This window comes from Monodon monoceros, unplaced genomic scaffold (assembly GCF_005190385.1).
Source record: "Monodon monoceros isolate NGI ecotype Baffin Bay Population unplaced genomic scaffold, NGI_Narwhal_1 Super_Scaffold_1, whole genome shotgun sequence".
Lineage (NCBI taxonomy): Eukaryota > Metazoa > Chordata > Mammalia > Artiodactyla > Monodontidae > Monodon > Monodon monoceros.
Genome location: NW_021703765.1, coordinates 26,031,838 through 26,052,105, shown reverse-complemented (window position 1 = coordinate 26,052,105; position 20,268 = coordinate 26,031,838). Strand labels below are relative to the sequence as shown.

Genomic DNA, 20,268 nt, shown 5'->3' with positions numbered 1-20,268 from the left:
TGACTGGTGTCATCTTCTGAGAAGGTGGGAAGGCAGGGAATCAAAGGATGCTTTGAGGTTTGGGGCACATCTACAGGGAAAAGTGGTGACACACTCTTCCTTGCTTTAGTCAAGGACAGAACAGGAGGGAAGGTACTAAAGCACTGACACTACAAGTTTGGATTTCATAGAGAAAGACTAGTTTGACTCTGGGTCGTTAAGTATCGGGGTGGGGGCGCTAAGAGGCTGTGGACTCCTGGCCACATCTGAGTAGGGTGGAAATTGTGGTGCAGTGGTGGGACTTCTGTACTGGGCATCAGGTGGCCTGGGTCCCAGCACAGAACTGCTTCTAGTAGCCCAGGGGTGGCTTTCTGCAACTCATCCCTCACCCTGCGTCTTAGCCTTCCCAATTATAAATGAAGGATTTGGAGGGCCTTTCAGAGTCTTTGCTTTCTTCACTTCAAGGCATCCTGGAGATCATGGTCATTCTTTCTCATGACTGTACAATGTTCCCTGAACACACGGTTCACTATTGATGGACATTTCGTTGTTTCAGTCTTTTGCACTTCTTATGAGAAATGGTGCACATATCTTTATATGTATGTGTTTACCTGTAGGATACCAGGTGGAGTTGCCTGCTGACAAGGGGTGTGCATTTGTGATTTTCATGGCCAGTGCCAGATAACTCTCCATAGAGGTTGCACCAAATTAGAATCCTACTGCCAAGTTGTGGGCCCTGCCATTTCACTGATTTGGCGAGGGTGGGGGTGGGGAGGTCTTGATGATCTCTCCAATACACCTTCCACCTCTAAGATTACGTGTCAGGGTCCTGCTCTGCTTCTGCTCCACTTCTTAAGGCACCAAATGCTTAGCTGGGCTTGGCTTCATGCTCCTCTCCTTGCATCATGCTTTTCTGCTCTCCAGCTGGTCCCAGTGAAAGAGAGAGAATGAGAATGATTGAATGAGAGAGAGTTCTAGGTGCTCAGTGTCTCACCTGTGACATGCCAGCAACTGTCATCATGCCAATTTCTGTGTCCACACACCTGGCTCCCCACAGCCAGGGTGGAGGTTGGCGAGGAGGCAGCCAGCCAGCTGTGTGTGTTATGGTGAAGGTCAGAGCCCCTTAGGCCGTGAGATTGAAGGGCAAACTCACAGTCCAGTGTTCTGCATACCGCCTTCAGGATCAACATCATTGTTCATTAGCTTCACGAGACTCCTGATTCTTGGTGGAATTTTACCCTAGGGAGGTGCTGGGGCCTAGATCTTGCTTGTGACCTGGAGCCCTGCCTGGAAACACTCAAAGCTGTCACTAATAACCATCCATGGGCTTAGCTCGAGGGAGGGCCTCCCTGACAGACAAACAAGTGGAAATCCATCACAGAGGAAGTGTAAACAGACCCAGAGAGTGGAAGTGCCACTGTCCCCCAGTTTTCATCATTGACGTGGCACATGGTGAACTCGCTTTCTGCATCCTTTCTTCAATTGTCCAGGCTAATAAAAATGGTCAGCAAGTAATCCCTTGATTTTCTACATGTGCCTTTGTAATGTTTACAGGACCGCCCCCCCGGGGTCCCCTCCGTACACACTCATTAATTAAACATCTCCTGGGCACCACTGTGTGCCAGGTGCTGGCTGTGTGTAGGTGGCAGCTGACCAAGACCCTGCCTCTACCCTGGGGAAGTTGCTAAGACAAGGCTCCTTGTGACAAACATGGGGTGGAAAGTGACAAGTGTCATAGACAAGACATGCAACACATGCCTGATGGTTTCAGGCACCCTCCTCTCCTACTTAGTGGCAGCTTTCTTACTTTGCCTTCCCCAAGCATCCAATAATTTTGAGAGTTTAAGGAAGGGAGAGAACCAGAGTAGAAAGGAGAGGACCGCTCCATGGAGAAGGTGGGGTGAGGCCTGGCAGGAGAGAGCCGCCGCTCTAGCGTTTGCTGGTTTAACACGGTCACTGGCAAGTTGCTTTGGGCTGGGTGAGTTTGAAAGATGTAGTGACATTGGCTGGAGAAAGGAAAGAGACACATTTCCTAGAGTCCCCTGTATTAGGCCTTGGCTGATGAGGTGATGCCATGTGGCCATGATTAATAGGACATGTATTTCTGGGTCAGTTGATTATTTCTCACCCTTGCAGTAAGAGGGGTTGCATGGAGTCATTTGCATTTTCCTACCAAATCCCCTTTGCTACTGATCCACTCATTTCAACACACCTTTGTTAAGTACCGACTGTGTGCCAGAAATGAACTAGACCGTGGAAGTCTTGCCTCATGGAGTTGACATTCTATGTGTGTCTTCAACTCTGAGCAAGTACCTATCCCGGGGAGGGTCACTCGTATCTTCGCGAGGGATTCCGAAGGGGTGGAGCTCTACTGGTGGAATCTCAGGCATGGGTCAGATATTTAGGACTGTTCACCCAATATGAACAAAAGTTGGAGGGTGGTCAAGGAAACCAGATTCAATCAAGTAACTGGATGTGCCCTAATGATGACCTTGGGCTGGGCCATGTGTGTATGTGACCTTTGCCTCTCCTTGGTCCCTTTCTCTTGGACCCTTGGATGCCCTTTGGGAGGGGAGAGTCTAGGGCACCATGGTGTCCAGCACCCTGGAGTGGCATCCAGGATGCCAGGCTCCCTGGGCTAAAAGCCTCTTGTCAGCAGAGTAATTGGATCTGACTTGCAGCAGGCAGGAAGCAGAGGTATTCAAGTCAGTTATGCTATTTTTAAACGCCCTCTCTTCCCCAAGTGCAGATCTCCAGCTCAGCAGGAGAGAACGGCTCATCTCATCTCAGAGCCTTGGGAATCAAAGCGCAGTCCCTGCCCCCAAGCTTGAGTCTCCCCACCCCCATTCTTCAAAATCAGATCTCACACTGGGCAGCTGTCCATGAACCCTGCCATGCCCGTGTGTCCTGGGTGGGGAAAGTGTGGACTCCAGGGGCCTCATGGCTGTGGAGACACATCCTGGTCTGGGCTGACTGTTCAGCTGGCAGGAGACAAGCCAGCAGCCCTGGTCTCTTAGTTGCCTGGTAGCCTCAGAGACTCACCACTAGGCTTGCTGGCAAACATGTCCCTGCCTGTCTGCCACTGTCTTTGACTCTCAGAGCAGCTCATAGCTGCCTGTCAGGCTCTGAAGACAGCGGGAGTCAGAGCAGAGAGCAGGCACCCTCCTGCCAAACCTCCCTCTGGGAGCTGAGCCCTGTCCTGCATGCAGCTCAGGGTGTGGAGAGGGCTCCCGGGAGGCTGCCTCGTTTGTCTGCAGCTTCTCGCTCGCCACTCTCCTCTCCCCAGCTCCCCCAGCTGCGGGGTCTCTGAGACACATGTTGGCTGTGAAAGTTCCCCCTCCAGGGCATGCAGGGCAGACAGGAATGGCAATCGCCAAAGGGCCTGACCACCCCGCACTCTCGGAGGAGGACAGGCCACCTCTGCAGGAGCTGTCATGGAAGTGGAGACACTGCCAGCAACCAACATGGAGTGCACGCCTTCCATGCTCCAGACGTCACACCTGCGGGCTAGGTGTCACTGTGCCCTGTTACAGATGAAGCCACAGAAGCCCAAAGTGTAGCCCCTGGCCAACGTCACTGGCAGGTCCTCCCTGTGTCTCTGACAAGTATTCTCAACTCCCCCACTCCCCACAGAATTCCTGAGGCCTTGGGCTGCTTCAAATGAGGGATGCCTCACGTTCAATACTTCCCTCTCTTTCAGAAGCTGAAGGTGTTCCTGGCCTTCCCACCTTAGCCAGGAGGAGCTAGGCTCCTTGGCACTCTGCTAAAGCTTGCGGCTTCGGGTGACAGGTCTTGAACTCAGTTTTCAAAATTGTTTGGTTAAAACGTTGCAAGCTGGGAAGACTGCCAAGGCCTCTTCTCTCCCAAGTGGAATTAGAATTAGGCAGCTGCCTGACCCTGTCCAACGGCCCTGATTCCCAAGTTCACACCGCAAGCACCTTTTGTAAAGCAGCGTCACAGGAACCCAGCCTTATCCTGAAGTAGATATGTGATGACATCCGAGGGGTCCTAGAAAGACCCTTTCCACCGTAGAGTACACCTGCTGTGAGTGTCAGACAGGCCTGAACTCACCGCTATAGGGCCTCCCCACGCTTTCTCAGCAGATCTGAGTTATAGTTTCAGATTGGGGGTGGTGGACGCTCTGTGGAGCAGAGAAGCTCTACAGAACTGAGCCCAAATCCACCTTGAGTTAGCCCTGCCACCTGGGAGGTGTGACAGCAAGGTGTTTACTTTCTTTGCACTTCAGCCTGCTTGTCTTTTAAGTGGGGAGAGAAAAAGAGTTGAAATTTGGGGAGAGGAGTGGGAGACAGTTGTGGGAGGTCCTGGGAACCTGGGATGAAGGAGAGGGGAGGATGAGAAAGGGGGGCAGAACAACCTTGAAGATTGACCACCTTTCCTATTTTGCTATATGGACATTTTTTATTATTTTATTTTTAAAACTACTCTGTATTTTAACAACCACAAAATATATACACGTGGTACAAAGGTCAAATGGCACAAAATGATGTATACAAACAGATAAAACCCCATTCCCCTACCTCTTCTGCCCCCAGCCACCCAAGGTTTTTCCTCGTGGGGAACCACCATTGCCAGGCCTCATGGATCCTTCCAGAAATCATCTGAGTATTTGCTTTTGCTACACACGTGCTGAAATCTAAACCACACAATGTAATTCAAACTGTTACAGCATCCTCAGGTTCTTCCCATCTATGTGCTTGTTGTAACATCTTTGATACTAGGCCTCATTGTGTGTAAGTCACTTTATACAATTTTCAAGGTGTTTTACCCCAGCGTATCTCAAATGAATCCAGGACAATCCTGGAGGTAGAGATGGCAATATCCTTATGCCCATTTTGCAGGTTGGGAAGTGGAGATTCAGAGAGGCTAGGCTACTTGCCTAAGACTACACAGCGAGTGAGTGATTAAGACCCATTTAAATGCAACTTGCCTTTCCCTTGAGGGAAAATACTTCACTCCTCCATATTGTGTTGGGTATAGAGCAGGTATTTAACAAAAAATAATTGACCTGGTAAACCTGGACTGTGTGTAGCCAACAGGCAGGCCTGAGTAATCCCAGCAGGCCATGGGGCAGGTTGTGGATACATGTGTACACTCACATACACTCAACACCGACACGTCCCCCACCCCACACCGCCAGACTCGGGAAGGGCACACAGCATGTGGAATCCCTTGCCCTGGCGGAGAGGGAGAGGTGCATTGGTAGCTGGGGAGGGTCTCTTGAGAGGCCATGTTAGGTTTGGTGGAGGCCAGCTTGCCTCCAATAAACATCTTCATTTCATCCAACACAGCCTTACAAACGGGGACTGTGGATGGGATCAGGGCTTGACTGGAGCTACAAGTCCCATGAGGCCTCTGAAGAACCTGGCGACTGGCCTTTATTCTCGGCTCTTAGATACCCCGCTAGCTTTGGAGGACAGCTTCAGAGGACTGGAGCCCCAGAGATGCAGGCTGGTGCAGTTTCAGGGCCTGGGAGAGTCCCCGCGTCTCTTCAAAGTGCCCCCACCCCAGGCCTGGATGACCTCGGCCAGAGATTGACATCGGTTAAATGCCCATGGGAGACCTAACCTAAAATTACCAGCAATTTGCCTAAGGAGACCCCCTGCCCCGCTCCTCAGTGTATTTGGCCCTTTATTGGGAACATACTTTGATGGTGCTGACAGTGAAAGAAAGCCAGGTTTGGAATCAGAAAACCAGGCTCCAAACTCCCAGCGCTGGGCCAAATGATGCGGGGTGAGTCTGCCTAACCCTCTGAGCCTCAATTCCTTCATCTCTAAAATGTGGGGCTGGCTGCATTTGGGAAATTCTTTGTAAGAGGTGACATGCTGCACGGACATTACACGGAGCATCACAGAGGCACCCGTGTGGGGTTCCTGAGGGACCTGGAGCACCTGGGGTGGAGGAAAGACAAGCGGGGAAGCAGAAAACAGTGCCCGAAGCCCTGGAAAAGGGCACCAGCCCTGGGTGGAAAGTCAGGACGCCCAGTGCTGTACCAGCTGGCTACTCAGGGCTGGGGATTGTCCTCAGCCCTTTTGACTTTGCTGTTGGCATTTCCCCTGCTAATTAACATGTCATGGGGGTGGAGAGAAAGAAGAACTCAAAGCAATTGATTTGTTATTTGCTAGCGCATCTGGGAAAAGGCTGGGTGTGGGAGGTCAAAACAGGCTAAAAATCAGTGCTTCACGTTCTCAAGGAAACGCACGGCTCTGTGGGTTTCAATTCTCTGTTGCTAGCGCTGATGAAAGCTCTAGGAAATCGAGGTTCAACTGCAAACTCTGGACAGAGTAGAAGGCGGGTGGTGGGGAGGAGGAGAGGCATTTAAAGCTCTTCTGGCTTTGTCAGGAGAAGGGTAAATCGGGGACCTGGCCGGTGCTTAGGGAGCCGATTAATAAGTCATCTATCGAATGAATCCATCCATCCATCCATTCATCCATTCATTCACCAAGTGTGCACTGAGCACCCAGATTCCATCTAGCCCTTTCCTGAGGGTGCTCTAAGTGTTGCAGGGAGAGAAGACAAGGCTTTTGCCCTGTAAGTATCCAGACTCACATTCAAAACAATCACAGGGTAATAAAAAATTGAGTCTCCACCTCAATAAACGGCAACAGCATCTGTATCAGTTTGCATTTTTTCTGCATGATAACCATTCCAAAGCTTGGCTTTAAGACAACAACCATCTATTCAGCTCACAGTTTAGTGGGTTGATAATTTGGGTTGGGCTCAGCTGGGAGTTCTTTTGGTCTTACAGGGTTCACTTATATTTTTACAATCAGCTGGGACAGACTGATCTGAGATGGCCTCAGCTGGGAACTTATCTCAGCTTCACATGGTCGCTCATCCTCCAGTGGGTTAGCCTGGGCTTGGTCATATGGAGTCTGAATGAAAGTGGAAACGGCAAGGTCTTTTGAGGCCCAGGCTCAGAACTGGCATGATGCCACTTCCACTACGTTGGTCAAAATCAGTCCAGTCATATGGTGAAGCCCAGATTCAAGAGGTGGGGAAATAGATTCCGCCTCTTGGTGGGAGGGGCTACAAAGTCACCTTGCAAGGGATGTGCATACCAGGAGGGAAGGATTGGGGCCACTTTTGCAAACTGTTAACACACCATCCTTCTAGTTGCTCAGGACAAAAGATCTGGAGACCTTGTCCTCTGTCTCTCATGTTCCATGTCCAATCCATCCAGATCTGGTCACCTCTACCCTTGACATATGTTTTGCATCTGACTGCCTCTTTTTCTCTCTGCCCCATTCCCACCCTTGTCCAAGGAACAATCATTTCTTTCTTGGTCTCTGCTTCTGCCCTTTTGTCCCTGTAGCCTGTTCTCAATATGGTGGCCAGAGGGAGACAAATTTTTTCACTTCTCTGCTCAGACACCCTCCTTTGGCTTCTAATCTCACTCAGAGTAAAAGCCAACATCCTATAATGGCCAGTGAGGTCCTGCATGATCTCAATATTTATTGAGCCCCCAATATTTATCTCACCTAAACTCCTACCACTCTCCCCTATCTCACTCTGCTTCAACCACACTGGCCTCCTGATGTTCCTCAAAATGCCAGGCACACAGTTACCACAGGACCTTTGCACTTGCAGTTCTGTCTGCCTGGAAAACTCTTCTCCTGATATCTTCATGCTCCTTCAGCTCTTTATGGAAAAGTCACCTTCTCAGTGAAGGCTCATCTGGCCATCCTATCTAAAAATTAACCCCCCGCCTACTCATCCTCCTTCCCTGTTGTTTTTCTCCTTAGCTCTTATCATCATCAATAAATGACATATTTTCTTATATAGCTACTTACTGTCTAGACCAGCACTGCCCAATGGAAATACAATGTAAGAAATATAAAATTTTCTAACAGTTACATTTTTAAAAGTATGGAATTTATTTTAATAATATACATTATTTAATTCAATATATCCAAAACTTATCATTTCAACATATAAGTAATTTGCAAAGTTTTTAGTATTTTTTACATGTTTTTGTTGGTACTAAACCTTTGAAGTCTGGTGCTTATTTTACACTGACAGCCTTTATCAGTTTGGACTAGCCACATTTCACATGGTGACCACACAGGGCAGTGCAGGACTAGATCACAGTCCCATGAGGGCACACGTTTTTGACTGTTATTCATGGCTAATCCCAGCGTTAGAACAGTGCCTGGCAAGTAATAGGCATGCAGTAAATATTTGGTGAGTGGATAAGTCAAGTTTAAAGTCAAATGCAATTGGCCCATCAAATGCATGTGGCCAGACAGCATTAGACCCAGAAAAGGCCTGTTATCTGGCTGTCTTCATCCTTAGGGCTGCAGGGGCAGAGCTGTGAAGGAGATAAAGTCAGTCTTTCTCTCCCAGCCATGCCACCTTACTCAGCATCTCCATGATTTTTCCATTCTTTCTGGACAGAGAGAAAGCCTTGCAAGTTCATCCACACCCAACATTAAGGACTTAATGTGCTACCCTCTTGGGGACGTTTGTATCTTAAAAGCAGGAGTGAGAGAGAGTAACGCTTAATCCAAAGCAATGACTCCCTCCTGGAGAATTTTTGCCTCCAGTGGGAATGTTATTACTGGCCCATGACTATCTCTCGTGTCCTAAGTTCACCCCAGGAGCAGGAGGCCAGCCAGGGTGCTTCCGTTGACAGGGAGGTCTTGGGTGGTAGTTGGCTGCTGGGTGCCCTGGCCACCGTCCTCTGCCTACCATTTCACTGTAGACTGTGTTTGGGGCTTGAGGGGGAGAGGGGGGACTTGGAAGAAGTAGGTCTTCCCTGAGCCTGTTCTCTGCAGCCAGCCCAGCGCAGGGTGAGAAGCGCTTGTCCTCTGTAAGGCACTTTCATAGCTGGCATCTTATAGTCGCCCTGTCAGGTGGCCAGGTGAGCCACTATGCACTCATTTTGCATATCAGAAAGCTCAGTGAAGAGCTAGGAAGTGAAGCGCCTCAGCTGCTCTCCTGAGGCACAGTCTTGGCCTGTGGGGACTCTTGGTCCAACTGGGGGGACCTGGCCAAAGGGACATTGGCCTGGGATGATACCTACGCAGGACACCAGGCGATGAGCCAAGTGGACATGGGCACAGCCAGACATGGCCTGCCTGGGGTGGGGGACGGTCATGCTGGTGGAAGCAGATGCCATCACAGGGCAAGCCAGGGGCCTTTTCTGTTTTAGGCATCTGGGGCCTGCTAGTTCTGAGATGGTGACAGCGCGGTCTTTTCCAGGCATCGTCTCCCTCCCGCGCTCCTCTCTCTTCCTTCTCTCCCTTTAGACGTCCCCCTTCCTGTTCTCTCCTACAGCCACCCTCCTGCCTTCCTTTCTCCTCTCTCATATATTTCAACCAACATCCTCCCTCACTCCCTCTTCCCCCCCGCCCCTGTCACACACACAAACACACACACACACACCACATCCCAGGGTGCCAGACCGAGGTGCCCATGGGCAGTAACAGTTGGGAATCTAATTTAATTGCCTCTGGCTCCCTCTGAAAGCAGGTACACCCCACCTGCTGGTGGAATTTAATTTCAGGTCATGGGGAGGCCAGGAGCTCCCCACACCCTGTGCCTAGACTCACTGGCTGCCATCTGAAATCCCACCATCAGGACTTCATGATGTGACCTTGCTAAAACATAACTGCTCCTGGGGAAAGCCATCGTTGCGCGTCTGTCATTGCCCATCACAGTGAGCGGGCCCTGAGAGCCAGGCTGGCAGCAGGGTGGAGGAGGCATAGAAGAACACGGAGTCAGAGGAACAGAGCTCTCCTTGGGGAAGCGGGAGGCCGAGGAATGATGTTACCCTCAGTCCTGCCCACAGTATTCCTAGGGCTGGGCCTTTGTGTGGGTGTAACCTGTGTGCTGCAAATCTCAACAGAGTCCTAGTCGAAGTGGCTTTCTGAACTTGGTCTGTCTGTTTTGGACACCAGGCAATGCTAATGTGAGATGGGCCCAGGTAGCCACCCTGACACTTCTTGAAAGTCGTTGAGGCTTTTTTTTTTTTAATTTACTTGAGTCGTTATCAAGAATATTAGAAAATTATCTAAACTCATGACCTAGGATGAAGTACATATGGTTTACAAGAAAACTAACCAGTGCCGTCAACAGTGCAGACCCCTCCTTCCTTGGCCAGGAATGGCAGGAGGCTTTCTGTTCTGGGTTTGAAAGCACTTCTTCTTCTGGGTTCGTTGGTTGTAATTCACACTGACCACCTGGTATGCTGGGCCACCCCAGTCCACGTTGGATTTGCAACTGGATCCCTAGACTCGTTGAAAGAATTCCCAGTCTTTCTGTCTGCAGCGTCTCCCACATCAGTCTTTCTACGTTACACTTTACTTCCTTGAGGCACATTTGTTCCTCTGCTACCATGAAACCCCCCAGTGCTGAAATGCTGGGAGCCAGCTGTTTTGCACACTCCCAAGGCTTTTAGCAAGATGCTACTTCCTACATGTTCAACAGTTCATTTCCCTCCTTCTCTCCCTCCCTCCCCCCTTCCTTCCTTCCTTCCTTCCATCCATGAGTTCTTACTACGTATTAAGATCTGTGCCAAGCACTAGGAATACAGGTGCATGAGATAGAGCCAGGTCCTGCCCTCATGGGGTGAGGTCTTCTGACCATAGATACCTTCTACAAAATGCCCTTTTATGACTATAGTGGAAATGTTTTCATTGAGCTCCTTGGCATTAGGTAGAAAAAAGGATTTTCTGGGATGGAAGATGCACAGAAGACGGTCCCATTACCTACAGGCGCTTTCCTCTTCTGTAATTGCATCCTGTCTCTAGCTGACCTCCCGTTCCTGGGCTCCCTTCCCTTATCCCTGGTTTGCAACCACAACTGGAGAACTGGTCCTTCGCTGCTTGCTGGAAGTTTGCTGTTTAATTGTCTCATGCCCATGAGCAAGTAGGCTTCCTTAGGATGGCAAGTTCCCTCCCAACAGTGCTTTGAGAGCCGGGAATTCAGTTCCTTGGAAGAAGCTGAGCTTTCCATTAGAGATCAAAGGCTGGCCCTGGGGAAGCATTCACAAAGTGGCTGTAAAGAATCCCTCTGGTCATATCACTTCCTTTCTAGGCCGTTTGTTCCCATTGGTCAGGGAACCAAACTATGCAGAGGGAGGAAAGCAGACCTCTGGCAGCCAAGAAACTGAGCCAGGGAATAGGCTTCTTTGGGGTGGTCACCTGGAGCAGAAGAGGTTAATTCGATTTACCTGGAGTGAGGAAAAGAGCCAGAAAGAGCAGTCTAGGAAGCGGGGGTCTGGGCGGATGACCCACTTTCCACATTCTTCATCTCTGATTCCTCTGGGTCGCACTCAAGTAGTTAGCTCACGAGGTACACCCCAGCCCTGGTCCTGCCATTCAGACATCCCACAATTTGCCCCCTCCTCCTTCTCTCCTGTATCACCTCTCCAACCGTCCTGCATCTGAGTGGTTCACAAAGGATGCATTACCTAGCAACATGAAACCTGAACGTGTCCCAAGCTGGAGAAGTTGGTGGGGGCTACTGGGAGGCTCAGAATAGGCGGGAAGCAAAGTTCGGAGCTGTATCAGTGCAGACAGAGGCTCCTGGGGCCATGTGGAGTAGAAGAGGGAGTCTGTCTTTGGACACCTGCCTGTGGGTTGCTTCTCCTCCTTGCATCTGCTGGCTTGGGCCCTGAGTACTCGGGTGTGCTCTCTGCTTGCCGCCATGTTCCTTCCTCCTTTCTCCATCACCCAGACAAGCCTTTCTGTGCTTTCAAAGACCAGTTTGGCCTAACTATGCTCAGGCAGGGGGTAGATGTTGCAGTGAATTTGCATCATCTCATGGTGGGCACAGAAGGGACCCTGGAGGTGCTCCAGGCCATCTCCCCTCCAGTGTTCACACTTCTCTGCTGGCAGCTAGCCAGCCTCTGCATGGACACGACCAGGGATGAGGAACTTTGGAGGACAAAGTGAATTCTAAGAAATGTCTTCCTTATGTTGACCCAGATCTACTAGAAAGAGCTAATCCCTTTGCCTGCAGCTATTACCTGACCCCGAGTCTCCTCTTTGCTACTCAACACCCAGATTCTTCAGCTGTTCCTCCTCTTAGGCAACTCAAGTCCCCTCCCAACCCTGGTCTCCTCACCAGACTCCACTTTATCCCCGTCCATGTTAACACAAGGTGCCCAGAATTTGTACCAAGACCCCAGAATTCTCCTCCATCCCTCTTTATCAGTTAAACCTTATGAATTGTGGGACCTAAAGTTTTCACAGGATTTCCAGGGACCCTGCAGGAGTTGCCTGTGACAGGAGCACCCAATTGTGCTGGAAAGACCTTGGTCTACTCCATTAAAGTTGGGGCTTGTCCTTGGCATTTTCTTAGGCCAGGGAAGAGGCCTGGGGCTGCTGGTCAATGTGGACTGGGCTGAACCTACGCCATGTCAGCCACCACGGCCATTTCCCAGCATCTCTCACAGCAGAGATTCAGACTGCTTCCCCATGGGCACCAGCAGCTGGTCCCTCGTTATCTCATGGTTACTAGGAAGGAAAGGCTTCCTCCTGGGGGAGCTTGGGATGGGGATGGGCATGGGGAGGGGAGGTGGGACCACCAGGGCCCGGGCAGGCAGGTTCCTCTCTGGGGTAGCATGTGTGGATGGGTGCGGGCATATGAGGAGCTGGGCGCTGGGCAGGGGGGACTCTGAAATGCAGCGCAGGGTGGAGCACACTGCACTGGAACTCAGGAGGCCTGGACTCCAGTCCCAACTCGGCCATAACGACCTGGAAGCCCTCGGACAAGCCACCCCCCATTTTCCAGCCACCTCGGGGTTCTCATCCTGTAGATCAAAGGCTGTATGATCTCTTAGCCTCATTTAGCTTGAATATTCGATGATTCCATGAAGAACTGCATTTCCTTGCTAGCTAATAATCTAATACTTAACTTTTCTAAGATAACGAAGGTCTTTTTTCCTTCCTTCTTCCTTTGCTCCCTCTCTTCTTTGCGCCTCCCCGCCTCTTTCTCTTTCCTTCTCTCTTCCATTCTCTCACTTTCTTGCATTCTCTCTCCCTCCGTTCTTGGAAGTTTCCTTAATCCTTCTAAGAACAAAGGACATTTACCGCATGGTATTTGTCCTGAAATCACTCACTTTACAGCTGATTATTGGAGATAAAATTTGTCCAGAAATAAAACGCCAAGTATAATAGGCAAATGCCACAAACCTGATGGAGAGAAGAGTTTCATCCACTGGGAGATTCCATCCCAGAGTTAACACCTGCCCTGGGTGGTCGAGGGTGGACAGAATGCAACAGCCCTGGGAGGTAGGGTATGGGGCCAGGGGGCAGGTAAGACCCCTGGGGGTCCAGGAGAGGTGAGAGGGAATGTCACAGGGAGCAGTGAGAGAGAGAGAGAGGCCAGAAGGGGTGTTTGAAAGGGATGGAACACTCAGAACTGGCTTTAGGATGATGTGGCAGCCATTGGAAGATGGATTTAGAAGCTCAGCACCGGTCTACTCTGCCTCTCCCTGCTTTGGGCTCAGTTCCGGTGCCGGACATGGGACAGAACACACAGGCTTGTCCCAACAGGAGGTGGGGCAGGAGACCTGGGTCTGGCCTGGCCTGCTGGGGACTCCGGGGGCAGTCACAACACTCAGTGCGCAAGGTCTTCCTGTGCTTCTTACTTGGCTTTCCCGCGAGCAAGAGGAGAGGCCAGGCCAGAAGATGCCTGTGGCCCCTTCAGCGGAGAGATGTTAGCAGGTGTGTAGCATCAGGTGCATCATTGTGGGTCACGGTCTCGGAAACTGAGGCCCAGAGAAGTCCAGTGTCCCGCCTGGTCTGACAGCGAGGGGAAGTACCCAGGCCTCTAAGACGGAGCCCTTACACCGGGTGACTCTGCCTGGCTCTGAAAGCCTCTTTGGTAGCAGAGGCCTTCCTCCCTGGCCTCTTGTGGGCAGAGATCTGCTTTCAAAAAACTGGTTTTCTTTGCTGCTTGAGAGCTGGCTTTTCAGAGAGGAGTAGACTCTGACTCCAGCCCAGCTTCAAGGAAGTGCTCAGCAGAGACAAGTATCAGCCTCCTGTCCCTGCTGGCTGGCTGCCCTCCATCCCGGGGGGCCTTTGGGAGGGACTCTCTTTGGCCCTCCCCTCCTTTGTGACACTGCTGTGGGCCCCACCCTCCTGTCCTGCCCCCACCTCTAAGGGAGAGTGATGCGGGTCAGTGACCTGAGGACAGTGGGAATCTGACGCCTGAGAACTGGCCTGGGGAGGACGGGACCTGCCAGCTTCCCTGGAGATGCGGGAAGGTTTGGTTCCCATCCTATTCTCCCAGGGTCCTGCATCCCTGGGAGGAGTGGGGGACGTTCGGCCTGGTTGGCCCGTGGGTCTGCAACCTTGTCCCTGAGGCCCCCGCTGGGGGTGGCACTGGGGTGGGAGGCAGGCCCCCCCTGGTCCTTGCCCCCAGCACTGCCTGCTCTTCTCCTTCCCTCTTCACCTGAGGGTCTGAAGGCAGTGCCTCTCAGCCCTGGAGTCTGAAAGCCGCGTTACCCTGAGGTGACCAAGTTGGTGCAGACTGGAATACAGCTAGAATATTCCTCCAGCTCAGGATGCTGCCTGCTCCCGAGAAGCCCATCAGGCCACGTGGATCTGCTGTCTCCACCGACGTTTCTGGCTTTCTGACTTGTTGGCCTGGCTCTTCTCAGCTCCCACCCAGGCCCAGCTCTGAGGCTCCTCTGGCCCCCTTGTCTCCATCCCCATTGTCCCCAGGAAACCTGGACCGGCCCAGCGTGTCCTCTGGGTGTCCAGGCCCCGTTTCTGCCCTGATCTCCTCCGCAGCAGGGCCCCTCACTTTATCAAGCCTTCTAGTTCCCTGGCTCTGCCCCTCCCTCTCATTGACAATTGGCTTTCAGGAAAGACCTCCGTTCAAATCTCTGCTCTGTCATTTACCAGATGAGTGTCCATGAACCTTCCAGACACTCGAGACCTCTGTCACTGTCCTCTCCACCCACCTTGCCCACAGCCTTTGGCCCCCACGTCCTCCGCTTCTCTTTTACCTTCCCTTCCTCATGGGGCTGTGGGGTTTCTGCTGTTCCGCCCCCTCTCCAGCTGCCAGCCGCTTTGGCTCCCTGTCCATGAGGCACGAATCAGCCACCAGCTCTTGTGGAGCGCCTGCGTGTGCCAGGTGGCCATCAGGCAAGCCCCAGCACAGTGGCCTCCCCCTGCCCCAGCCCTGTCTTGCTTAGGCCCCAGGGGAGCACCCCTGCTTGAAGGTGCTGCCAGCTAGCTCTCAGGGGGTCCTCCCAGCTAGCTCTCAGGGGGGTCCTATAGCATCTATCTCCAGAATTCTAAGGTGCACGTGTTTTTCTACACATTTCTGAAACTAATTTGTGTCTTACACTTGCTGTGTTTCTTTAATGTGGTGTTTTTTTTAAAAAAATGTAACCCCTCTTTCTCCTCACTCCCTAAAAATGTTACTTAGTTCATGATGAATCCTCCAATTGATGGCATTTCAGTCCTGGGGAAATAAGATAAATGGATAATATATTCAAGGACACCTGGAGATTATCTTTTTAACCCAAAGGAGTAACTCTAATGGGAAAAAGTGTAGGTTGTTTGTTGATGAGGGCATTTTGGGCTGTGTCACTCAGCTGTCACTGGTCACTGGCTTGTCATGGGCCCGGCTAGTCCACCCTAAGGACTTCACTCCTCTGGTCTTAGGGACCGAATACAGCAGCCGCTAATTTCACAGGCCCTAGAGCACACAGGGTTGGGGTGAGTCAGGGGCCCCAGAATGGATGTCTCCTGCCTTTAATGTCCTTCTGAGCAGAGCTGATGAGACTGAGAACCCTCTGCAGATGGAGATGGCAGGGGAGAGGGGGCACAAAGTCCCAGAACAGAAGTCAAAGGACTTTTGCAGGTAGAAATTGTCTGAAATATTATGAGACATATAGATACTTTTGTTCACTTTTCTCTTGCTGCCCATCCAGGAGAGAGGGCTGCTGCTCTCACTGCCCAGTGCATCAGTTGGAGGGCACAGGTTACGGGAGAGTGGAAACCTCTCCAGGGTGGTGGTCGGTCCTCTCCCTAATGGGCCTCCATAGAAACCGGAAGGGCCTCCCTCACAGGGTGGGCACCCTCCTGGCAGGAGGGTCTTGTGGGAGGGAGGCAGCTGCGGTTCCTGGTGGTGGGAGAGGCTCCACCAGCCCCCGAGGGGGAGGACGCTGGCCTGCTCTGCCTGCTCAGTCCCTGTGCACTGCAGCTTTAAAACCTTGAGCTCACCCGGGCCTACTTGCCACTCTCTTTCCCTCTTGATTTCAAATCAGTTGGCCTTCAACCAGCCCCAGTGCGTCAGTAGCCTGGAGCCACTGCTTTGCCCTCAGTCCCTCCAGCAGTCAGCCAACCAGGTATTTACTGAGTGCCAGCTCCAGGGAGGTGCGTGGGGATCCAGAAACAGCAAGACAGGAAGCTCAGCCAGCTGGGGGCGGTGAGTGTGAAGAAGCAGCTCAAGGTAGCTACTGCCAGGTGCCAAATGAGTGGTAGTGACAGGGCCTTCTACAGGAATGCAGAGGAGGAAGGCGTCCCTGGGGGCTGGCAGGCAGGGGAGGCATTTTTTGAGCTGCTGAGAGATGACCTTTAAAGACAGGGAAGGCAGCAACCAGCATGAGCAATGGCCCCGGGGTGGGAATGTGCGTGGAGTGTCTGGAGATCTGATGTGGGCGAGGGCTTGGGCGGTGGGGATCAGGGGGATGGAGCTTGAGGATCAGGCTAAGGGGTGTGCATCTCACCAGTAAGCAGTGGGGACTCCCCCTCTGAAGGCAGACCAGTTAGCAAACTTGGCTAAGATTCTTTGCTCTATGTACGGAGTTGGTCTTTTTCTTTTGGAGCTGCATTGTCCAACACGGAAGCCGCTAACCACAAGTGGCTATCCGAACTAAGGTGTGTTGTAAGTGCCAGATGTACACTGGATTTTGAAGACTTAATATGAAAAAAAGCCCAATGTAAAATATCTCAATAATTTTTTTATATTGAGTACATGTTGAAACAATATTTTGGATATACTGAGTTATATAACATATACTATTAAAATTAAATTCACCTGTCTCTTTTTACTTCTTTAAAGGTGGCTACTAGAAAATTTACAATTACATATGTGGCTCACATTGTAATTTAATAGTGCTGGATCGGAGTCTTTACAATATCCTTTTTTGTTAAACCCCATTCCCTTCTTCTGCAGTCATGCCTGTCTTTCACTTTGTTAGCTTTCGAGAGCTCTCCTTTCCTTTCTTGCTTCCTTTCGTCATGTAGACGTGGACCTTCTCCTCCTTTTTTATGGTATGATAGATGGTGGTGAGGGAGAAGGGGGAATCCAGAGCCTGCTTGCTCAGGCTACAGCCCCTGGACTCATGGAAGCCAGAATTCGCCAGGCAGAGGAGGCCCTACTGATCTGGAATGCTGGTGGGAATTAAGGTTCTAGATCATTCTTTCCTGGCTCACTGCAAGTGAGCCAGAAATGCATTTTATTTCCATTTTGTTTTGCAAATATTTATTTTTAAAAGATTAAAAAAAATCTATCAATGGCCTGCATGTCATTTACAAAGTCAGATAGCTCCAATATAAGACACATTTAGTAAAACAGCAATTGTCTGCCCCTTGCCCTCCCCACCCTAGTCCCACCACTAGAAGCTCAACATTTCCAACCCTTCTTCGAGTATTTACTTCCTGAAATATATAAATTACTAAGTAAATTTCTAAATAAGTTCTTTTACTGCTCTTTGTTGATTTTTCAATTTTGACATTGTCTATTTTCTTCTTATTATGGAAGAAATGTCCTTTTCTGTTCTAAAATAGTTTATTAATGCTTGTTGTGTTATTAATATATAAATATTGTTCACTGCTGAACCAAGTAATATGTAATAATTACACTTTCTGAACAATTTTTTCTCTTCCTAGAGGTAATAATTGCTTGCTTTCTGTGACATTTTTACAAATTCTTACCAAATGCCCTACGAAATTGGAAAATTCCTTGAAATACTATTTTCATGTGGCCAAATCTGATGGTAATGTTATATTTTTGATCCACCCCCAGCTACCCCTCAGAGCGCCCTCCCTCCTCCCTGCCTTGAAATGATTGCTGGAGGCCCTCTACAACCATGTGCTTGGGAAAGCCCCCTCTTCCAGGTGTCACCCCCCTATTTCTTTGCTCCTTTCTTTTGGTTTGCATCAGTAGTTCTTTGAGAAAGGGTGTGAGAAGATTAATTATTTTGAGACCCTCCATGGTTGAAAATGGCGTTATTCTACTCTCACGCTTGATTAATAGTTTGGCTGGGCACGGAATTCTAGATTGAACATCTTCCCCCGACACCCCTTCGGCACCTTGAAAGCAGTTGCTCTACTGTTTTCAAGCTTCCAATGTTGCTCTTGAAAAATCTGGTGCTATCCTGCTCCCAGACCCTTCGAATGGGACCAGTTTGCTTTCTCTCTGGAAGGTGTCAGAATCATCTCTCTGCCCCACTGCTTGGACATTTCCCAGGGAGATGCCTTGGTGTGTGGTTCTTCTCCCCCCTCCCCCCATTTTGCTGGGCACTCAGAGGGCCTTTTCTATCTAGAAGCTGACCGTCAGTTCTGGGAAATACTTTAAATAATTTTTTTCCACAATTTTCTCCACTCTTTCTCTCTTACTAGAAAACTGCGGAATCTTCTGACTGCATCCTTCAACGCTGGTATCTTTTTCCTCAACTCCTTGTTTTCTTGTTCTGCTTCCTGGGAAATCTCCCCAGCGTTATCTTCCAGCCCTTCTGCTGAATTTCAGATTTCACCTCTTATATTTTTAATTTCCAAGAGCTCTCTTGTTTTTTCATTGCTCCTTTTAAAGGAGCTTGTTGTTGTCTCATGGACCCGACATCATTTTTCTGAGGATATTAATTCAAGTGTTTTGAAGTTCATTTTTTTCGGATCCTTGCATTACTTCTGTTTCTCTGAGTTTATTTTATCGTATTTTATTTTAATTTAGTATATTCTTTCTCTCTTTTCACTTTGTAATCTTCCTCAAGGGACTGGTCATCCTTGGCTGTCTGTTCATATTGAAGAGTAGATCACTAATAACTTCCAGAATCTGTGTGTGTGTGTATGGATATGGACCTTTCAACTTATGCGCTTTATTATGGAGTCACCAGTTGGGGACTCAACCATTTTACGGGGTACTCCCAACCAGAAGGAACTGTAGAGCTATTTCTGGGGCCAGTTTCCGACCTGGGGCTGTGGGGTGTGCAGGGGAGGGGCACCTGAGTGGCAGCACCCTCTGAACCAAGAGGCAGAAGGAAGCAGGGGTTTCCAAAGTTCCATGTATAAGACTTTCGCTTAACCCCCCCGTTTGAGCACGGTGCTGCACCCCTGTCCTCCTCTACTGGAGCCTTTCTGGCTCAGTTTCCCTGCAAAATGCCAGGGCGAGGGAGCGGCAGTCACTGCCCTGCATGGGAGAGGGGAGATGCCCTGGGCAGAATTGCTCCTCATAGAGACTGGCCACCAGCCTCCCTGTTCTCAGCGCCGCCATCTCTCCCGCCACCACAGGAGTTGTCCTGACCCTTCCAGCACGTGTGGCAAGATCTGTCCGCTTCTCGTTGACTGCGCCTTCATTAGGTGCTTGGTTTCCAATTCCTCAGCTCTGCTAATTGCTCCATCTGCTTTCCACCTTCCAAAAATCTGTTGACATTTGTTGCCTGCTGATGTCACCTCTCCTGTTCTCTCTTGTCCTTGTCTGTTTATTTTCTCTTTATACCTTTGCTCTCATTTCAGTGGGGTTTGGGAAGGAGCAGATATATGTTGAACCTGTTGTGTTTAGCAGGAAGCCTCTGTAAAGCTTCCTGAGGTACCAAGTTCACTTCCTTCCTTGTTAAAGGACTCCAACGCTGAGAGCTGGATCTTTGCTTACGGAAAATTTGTAAGGCTTTGTCATCATCAAGGTCAATGTTATTTAGAAGGTAATGGAGACTAGATTAAATGCAGCGTTGAGCCCAGCTTATTGCTGGAAATCTTTGCTTTTAAATAAATTATAATATAATAACAAATTATTTCATTATTACTTAAAAACTTTGTGGGATTAGATTTTTTATTTTTCTTAAAATTGCATGGAAAACAACTTCTGGTTGTTTTCTCTTTGGAAATTTGGGCTCCCTGTCGGCTGGGTCCTGGCTAGCCAAGTCTTCAGTAGAGTTCAGAGCTTGACTAGGCTGGACTAAATTTTCTCTAGGCATCTATTTAAAAAGGCAGTAGGGTCAATAAGGTTGCATGGGAGAAATTTAAGAAAGCCAAACTGCCTCCAGGGACCTTAAAATTCCTTTAACAAGTGTGTTAATTTAAAAGA

The 20,268-nt window shown here is 50.0% G+C and overlaps 1 protein-coding gene across 2 annotated transcripts in view; it reads left to right on the top strand.

The window, feature by feature from the left end:
• RNF165 (ring finger protein 165) overlaps nucleotides 1-20,268 on the top strand; it is a 108,614-nt gene that overhangs the window by 66,947 nt on the left and 21,399 nt on the right. The gene's annotated exons all lie outside the window — the stretch shown is intronic.